Source organism: Phyllobates terribilis, unplaced genomic scaffold, assembly GCF_046119375.1.
Source record: "Phyllobates terribilis strain yellow unplaced genomic scaffold, ASM4611937v1 Scaffold_1__5_contigs__length_1240528914, whole genome shotgun sequence".
Taxonomy (NCBI): Eukaryota; Metazoa; Chordata; class Amphibia; order Anura; family Dendrobatidae; genus Phyllobates; species Phyllobates terribilis.
Window position 1 is genome coordinate 177597431 of NW_027362761.1, and position 7257 is coordinate 177604687.

The 7257-nt window shown below is 38.6% G+C and overlaps 1 pseudogene; it reads left to right on the forward strand.

The window, feature by feature from the left end:
- The first annotated feature begins 632 nt into the window (after nucleotides 1-632).
- LOC141176026 (uncharacterized) lies at nucleotides 633-3436 on the forward strand (annotated as a pseudogene).
- Nucleotides 3437-7257: the final 3821 nt, after the last annotated feature.

Below are 7257 nucleotides of genomic sequence, written 5' to 3' on the forward strand. Positions count from 1 at the left end.
TCAAAACCGCATGGATGTCATGGTGCTGATGTCAAAAGGAAGATCAAAAGCTGCAGAGATATCATAAAATTCGGAACTTGGAATGTACGAACCATGAACCAAGGCAAACTCGACATCGTTTAAACCGAAATAGACATAACAGGACTCGACTTACATTGAATTAGCAAATTAAGATGGACTCAATTCGGAAATTTCCAGTCAATCAATGTTGGGTCTATTATTCAGGCAACAATAACCGAAGACGAAACGGTGTCATTTTTATTGTCAAACGAAGATTGGCTGGCATTGTCCTGAAGTACAATGCAGTCAGTGATAGAGTCATCTCGATACGACTACAAGGAGTGCCAATCCATGTTACAGTTATAAAAGGAGTGCCAAACCATGTTATAGTTCTACAAGTCTACTCACCAACAACAGATGCCAAGAAGGAGGATGTTGAACTATTCTACAATCAAGTTCAAGAGGAAAACGTCAAGATGCCAAAACAAGACTTACTCATTATCATAAGAGACTTGAATACCATAGTGGGCCATGGCAAACATGGAAGCACTATTGAAAATGTAGGACTTGGTGAATAAAATGAGGCTGGAGGAAGATTCATTGACTTTTGTATGACAAACCAGCTGTCCATTATGAACACCTTCTCCAAAATCACAAACCGAGACTCTACCCATGGACATCACCAAATGGAGCCAGTAAGAATCAGATTGACTATATATGTGTTTGTCACAGATGGATGTCGTCAATCATTACCATGAAAACAAGGATAAAAGCTGACTGTGGAACTGATCATGAACTTTTGACATCAAAGATTAGAGTCAAGCTGCACAGACAGACTAGACAACAGGCCATTTCCAACTTAGATTTGACCCAAATACCTGAAGTTTTTTTTTTGAACACTCATCACAAATGATTTACATCGATGGACACAGATGAAAGAAAACCAGAGGAATTATGAACACATACAGTTATATGAAAAAGTTTGGGCACCCCTATTAATCTTAAGCTTAATGTATTATAAAAATTGGTGTTTTTGCAACAGCTATTTCAGTTTGATATATGTAATAACTGTTGGACACAGTAATGTTTCTGCCTTGAAATGAGGTTTATTGTACTAACAGAAAATGTGCAATCTGCATTCAAACAAAATTTGACATGTGCATAAGTATGGGCACCCTTATCATTTTCTTGTTTTAAATACTCCTACCTACTTTTTACTGACTTACTAAAGCACTTTTTTTGGTTTTGTAACCTCATTGAGCTTTGAACTTCAGAGCCAGGTGTATGCAATCATGAGAAAAGCTACTTAAAGTGGCCACTTGCAAGTTGTTCTCCTGTTTGAATCTCCTCTGAAGAGTGGCATCATGGGCTCCTCAAAACAACTGTCAAATGATCTGAAAACAAAGATTATTCAACATAGTTGTTCAGGGGAAGGATACAAAAAGCTGTCTCAGAGATTTAACCTGTCAGTTTCCACTGTGAGGAACATAGTAAGGAAATGGAAGAACACAGGACAGTTCTTGTTAAGGCCAGAAGTGGCAGGCCAAGAAAAACATCAGAAAGGCAGAGAAGAAGAATGGTGAGATCAGTCAAGGACAATCCTCAGACCACCTCCAGAGAGCTGCAGCATCAACTTGCTGCAGATGGTGTCACTGTGCATCGGTCAACTATACAATGCACTTTGCTCAAGGAGAAGCTGTATGGGAGAGTGATGCGAAAGAAGCCGTTTCTGCAAGCACGCCACAAACAGAATCAGCTGAGGTATGCAAAAGCACATTTGGAGAAGCCAATTTCTTTTTGGAAGAAGGTCCTGTGGACTGATGAAACCAAGATTGAGTTGTTTGGTCATACAAAAAGGCGTTATGCATGGCGGCAAAAAAACACAGCATTCCAAGAAAAACACTTGCTACCCACAGTAAAATTTGGTGGAGGTTCCATCATGCTTTGGGGCTGTGTGGCCAATGCCGGCACCAGGAATCTTGTTAAAGTTGAGGGACGCATGGATTCCACTCAGTATCAGCAGATTCTTGACAATAATGTTCAAGAATCAGTGATAAAGTTGAAGTTACGCAGGGGATGGATCTTTCAGCAAGACAATGATCCAAAACACTGCTCCAAATCTACTCAGCCATTCATGCAGAGGAACAATTACAATGTTCTGGAATGGCCATCCCAGTCCCCAGACCTGAATATCATTGAACATCTGTGGGATCATTTGAAGAGGGCTGTCCATGCTCGGCGACCATCAAACTTAACTGAACTGGAATTGTTTTGTAAAGAGGAATGGTCAAAAATACCTTCATCCAGGATCCAGGAACTCATTAAAAGCTACAGGAAGCGACTAGAGGCTGTTATTTTTGCAAAAGGAGGATCTACTAAATATTAATGTCACTTTTCTGGTGAGGTGCCCATACTTATGCACCTGTCAAATTTTGTTTGAATGCAGATTGCACATTTTCTGTTAGTACAATAAACCTCATTTCAAGGCAGAAACATTACTTTGTCCAACAGTTATTACATATATGAAACTGAAATAGCTGTTGCAAAAACACCAATTTTTATAAAACAATAAGCTTAAGATTAATAGGGGTGCCCAAACTTTATCATATAACTGTATAAAGACTATTATTACTGAAGAAGCCAGTAAGACAGTAAACAAGAGGCAGAAGAGTCCCCAGCAGCCATGGTTAACAGAAGAGGCCCCAAAGATCATTGAAGAAAGAAGAATGGCAAAAGGTAGCAAGCAGGACACAGACAACATCAGTAAAAATCTAAATAAAGCCATTTGAACAGACAAACAACATTACTACCAAAAGATATGTATAGAGATAGAAAGCGAACATCTGTGGGGAAAGACCAGGAAGGCATACCTGAAGATCAAAGACATACCACAAAAGATTCAACCAAGAGTGGGCATGTTGGAAGATGCCAATAGAAACAAACTAACTGAGCAACAACAGATCAAGGAAAGATGGAGAGAGTACACGGAGCACCTCTACAAGGATGACTCAGTAATACGGGAAGAAATTGAGGCTGGATATGACAGAGAGCCGAACATCCTGAAAGATGAAGTTGTTGCAGAGAAAAAGCTTCTGTCAAGCAACAAAGTGCCTTGATGTGACATTATTCCAATAAAGCTATAAAGTCTTCTGAAGCAGCAGTTGATGTCAACACATGCCTGTGTCAACAGATATGGACAACTGGTAAATGGCCCAAAGACTGGACAAGATCAGTGTTTATTCCTATTCCAAAGAAGGGAGATGCTGCCTACTGTGGAAACTATCGGACTATTACGCTCATACCTCATGCCAGCAAAATACTATTGAAGATCCTAAGAAGATGGTTAGAGCCTTACATTAACAATGAGCTGCCAGATGAACAAATAAGATTCAGAAAAGGCAGAGGAACAAGAAATGTGATAGCTAACATTAGATGAACAATGAAGCCATTGGACAAGGTCTTTAAATCAAGGAACATTTCACTGGCGTTGAAGACAAGGCTCATATATAGATTGATGTTTTCTTTGGTAACATACGAATGCGAACCCTGTATGATTAAGAAACAAGACAGAAGAAGAATTGATGCCTTCGAAATGTGGTGCTGGAGAAGGATGTTATCAATACCATGGATGGCAAGAATAACAAATAAATCAATTTTTGGTACAAATAAAGCTAGACATGTCACTCAATGCAAGGATCACCAAGCTACAGTTTTCCTACTTGGGACACATCATACGAACACAGCAATCACTAGGCAAGGACATCATAGTCGGAAGAATGTAAGGAATAAGGCGAAGAGGAAGACCAGCAACCCTATGGATGGATAATGTCAAGATAATGGCGGAAAAAAACCCTGGTGGACCTATCTAGGCTTGCAGAAGATCAATCTTCCTACAGATCGTTCATCCATCAAACAATACGGCTTGAGATCGAGCTGAAGGCCGTTAAAGAAAAAAACACACAGAGATAACAAGGCAATTCAACCAGCACACATATCTGGACAGTCAGAGCAAAGGGACAGCAAGAGTAGAGAAACGTGATTAGGAAATCTGCTGTGAAAGCTGCCAGGCTGGTAATTTATAAATATCTCTTAGAAAGGGAGAGGAGGAAGAGTGATGGAGGTGAGCAGCTACAGTAATTGCTATTTAGAAATCAGTTGATTGAAGAGAGCTGACTAGGATGTTAAGAGTTAACCCCTCTCCTGAAATGTAACTACTGTACACTCTCTGTCAGGCCCTAGAGGCCAGGCTTCATGGAAGCAAGCTGTACACTATAAAAAAGAAAATCTCTCATTGCAGGAGAGCAGATAGAAAAAGCAAGTCAATTGCAAACATGCTTACTTTGATGCTGTCTAATGAAATGAAAGTAATTTTGCAACTTTGAAAATAATTTAGCAACTTTAGAACACTCCTTTAATAGCATTACCAAGTGGCATTAATGGCAGTGATATTTTTGCTGTTAAGATTAATCCACGCTGTAACACCAATATGTGAATGGAGCCTATCTATTACACAAGGCAAGTTTAGTAAGCACAAACATAAAGAGATGTTCAAATATTTATTTTCCAAATTATTTTCAACCTATAAAATTATTTATATATTCTGAAATTATAGAGGATCCTTTGCAAAGGGCCATATTACAGCTTTGTGCAAACGTTGTATATGTTGAGCCAAATTTGATATCACACTGTGAGAAAAAGCTTTCCCAAGGATTGTTCTCACAAAAACGAATGGTATCCCATCATTGGCTCTAAATATATTACTTTAAATATAAGGAATAAAATATATAAATGATTCAACAAAAGAGATAATTGAGATTTCTATAGCTACACCAAGACATCAATTAAACCTTAATTTAAGTTTCCGAAAAAAATGTGCAGAGAAAGTTAAGAGGACGTATCGCTTTTGAAAAAGACACCAAAAGTGACATTCCCTCTGTTGGTGGGTGGTCACAAGACTGCATATATGCTATTTGCATTGCTGCTTATAAAGAGTTAATCTACTAGATGAGGAAATACCTGTTTGCAAAGGGTTAAACTACTATGGGGACATAACTGCTTCTAAAGGGTTAATTTGAATCTCTTAGCATACTTACTTTCTCTTCTCGCCTACTCCTCCCCCTATATGAAGCATAAATCCACAATACAAGCTTCATATATCACTGCATCTAACATGAACAGCAGCACAGATGTCTCCTGTGTTTACATGCAGCACAGTCTCCCCTCTCACAGAGGTAACTCACAGCTCAGAGGCAGAAAGCTCCATACAGCTAAGATAGTGAGACAGTGGAGAGCTGACTTCAGCCACCTTCAGCCTCCCTCTCTAAAAGGGCCAGTGCTTTTGTTACTAAATTAAAGAAGATTTTTTAACATATATATTAGTTTTTTTAATTCATTTATATATATTTTTTGAGAAAGAATTACATTTTACATTATTTGATCGGTCCTCATTAAACATACAAAATCATATAATTATAGGCTATCCTGGAGGAAGTGTTAGGCAATGAAAAGCAATCCTCACACAGCAGGTTGCATTTGAAAACCAAAGCAGCAACTAATCTAAAATGCTACAAGCACATTTCAATTGAAAATGAAAAGAAAGTCAAAATGTGAAATATAAAGAGTATTCTGATAAAATCACCCTCTGTTTTTCAGTAAGGCACGTCATTGTTAATCAGAAAAAAACAACAACTAGTAGTTAACATTTTCCAGGGAATTCATCTATTTATACAATTAGCACGCTTTTGGTAGGTAGAGTATAAAAATAAGAACAGTAAATCCAGCATTTAATCCAAACCTAATTAGAACAATAATAAGGGACATGTGAAGTGGTGGGAATCAGAAAATGTTTTTCCACTGCCACTAATCAGGCTATATCATTAAGATTTCAGACACTACTAGTATAAAAATAGCTCTCCTACCAAAAAAAGGTGTTACTACAGTGAGCAGTCTACATGTGCATTAACACTTTAGCATTTGGTCTACCAGAAAAGTACCGCAATAGTGTGCAATATACCCACGGCTTTAAAGGAAATATCACACCCAAAAACTATTTATATGTCCATGTAGCTCTTTCAAAGACAAGTCAGCAATACCTTTACATGGCCAGTCTGTTATTTTGTCACTCAGAAATCAACGTTTTGAATATGCAAATGAAGCTGAAGAACGAAAGCCTCTGTCACTCCAGCTCTACTCCCCACCCAATGCTTTGCTTGACTTAGGACTCCTTTGCCTGAAGTCACACAGCATAGAGTCAGTCAGTCAATTCAAATGCTGATTTCTCAATAATGGTGAATTGGACTGTCTAAATAAAGGTATTCCGTGTCAGCTCTGACATGGATTTGAGGATTATGATTACCCTATTACATGTCTCTATGGCTGAATCATGAAATAAGCTCTCTATGGGTTAATGGTAATGTAGACTAAGCATAGATGGCTAAGTAGTACCAGAGCAAAAATGTCTGTCTAGTATTACTTATACAGTATTCAGACCCCTTTAAAATTTTCACTCTTTGTTTCATTGCAGCCATTTGGTAAATTCTAAAAAGTTCATTTTTTTCTCATTAAAGTACACTCTGCATCCCATCTTGACTGAAAAAAAAACATAAATGTAGAAATGTTTGCAAATTCATTAAAAAAGAAAAACTGAAATATTACATGGTCATAAGTATTCAGACCCTTTGCTCAGACACTCATATTTAAGTCACATGCTGTCCATTTCCTTGTGATCCTCCTTGAGATGGTTCTACTCCTTCATTGGAGTCCAGCTGTGTTTAATTAAACTGGTAGGACTTGATTTGGAAAGGCACACACCTGTCTATATAAGACCTCACAGCTCACAGTGCAGGTCAGACCAAATGAGAATCATGAGCTCAAAGGAACTGCCCAAGGTGCTCAGAGACAGAATTGTGGCAAGGCACAAATATGGACAAGGTTACAAAAGAATTTATGCATTACTCAAGGTTCCTAAGAGCACAGTGGCCTCCATAATCCTTAAATGGAAGAAGCTTGGGACCACCAGAAGTCTTCCTAGACCTGGCCATCCAGCCAAACTGAGCAATCATGGGAGAAGAGTCTTGGTGAGAGAGGTAAAGAAGAACCCCAAGATCACTGTGGCTGAGCTCCAGAGATGCAGTAGGGAGATGGGAGAAAGTTCCACAAAGTCAACTATCACTGCAGCCCTCCACCAGTTGGGTCTTTATGGCAGAGTGGCCCAAAGAAGCTTTTCCTCAGTGCAAGACATATGAAAGCCCGCATAGT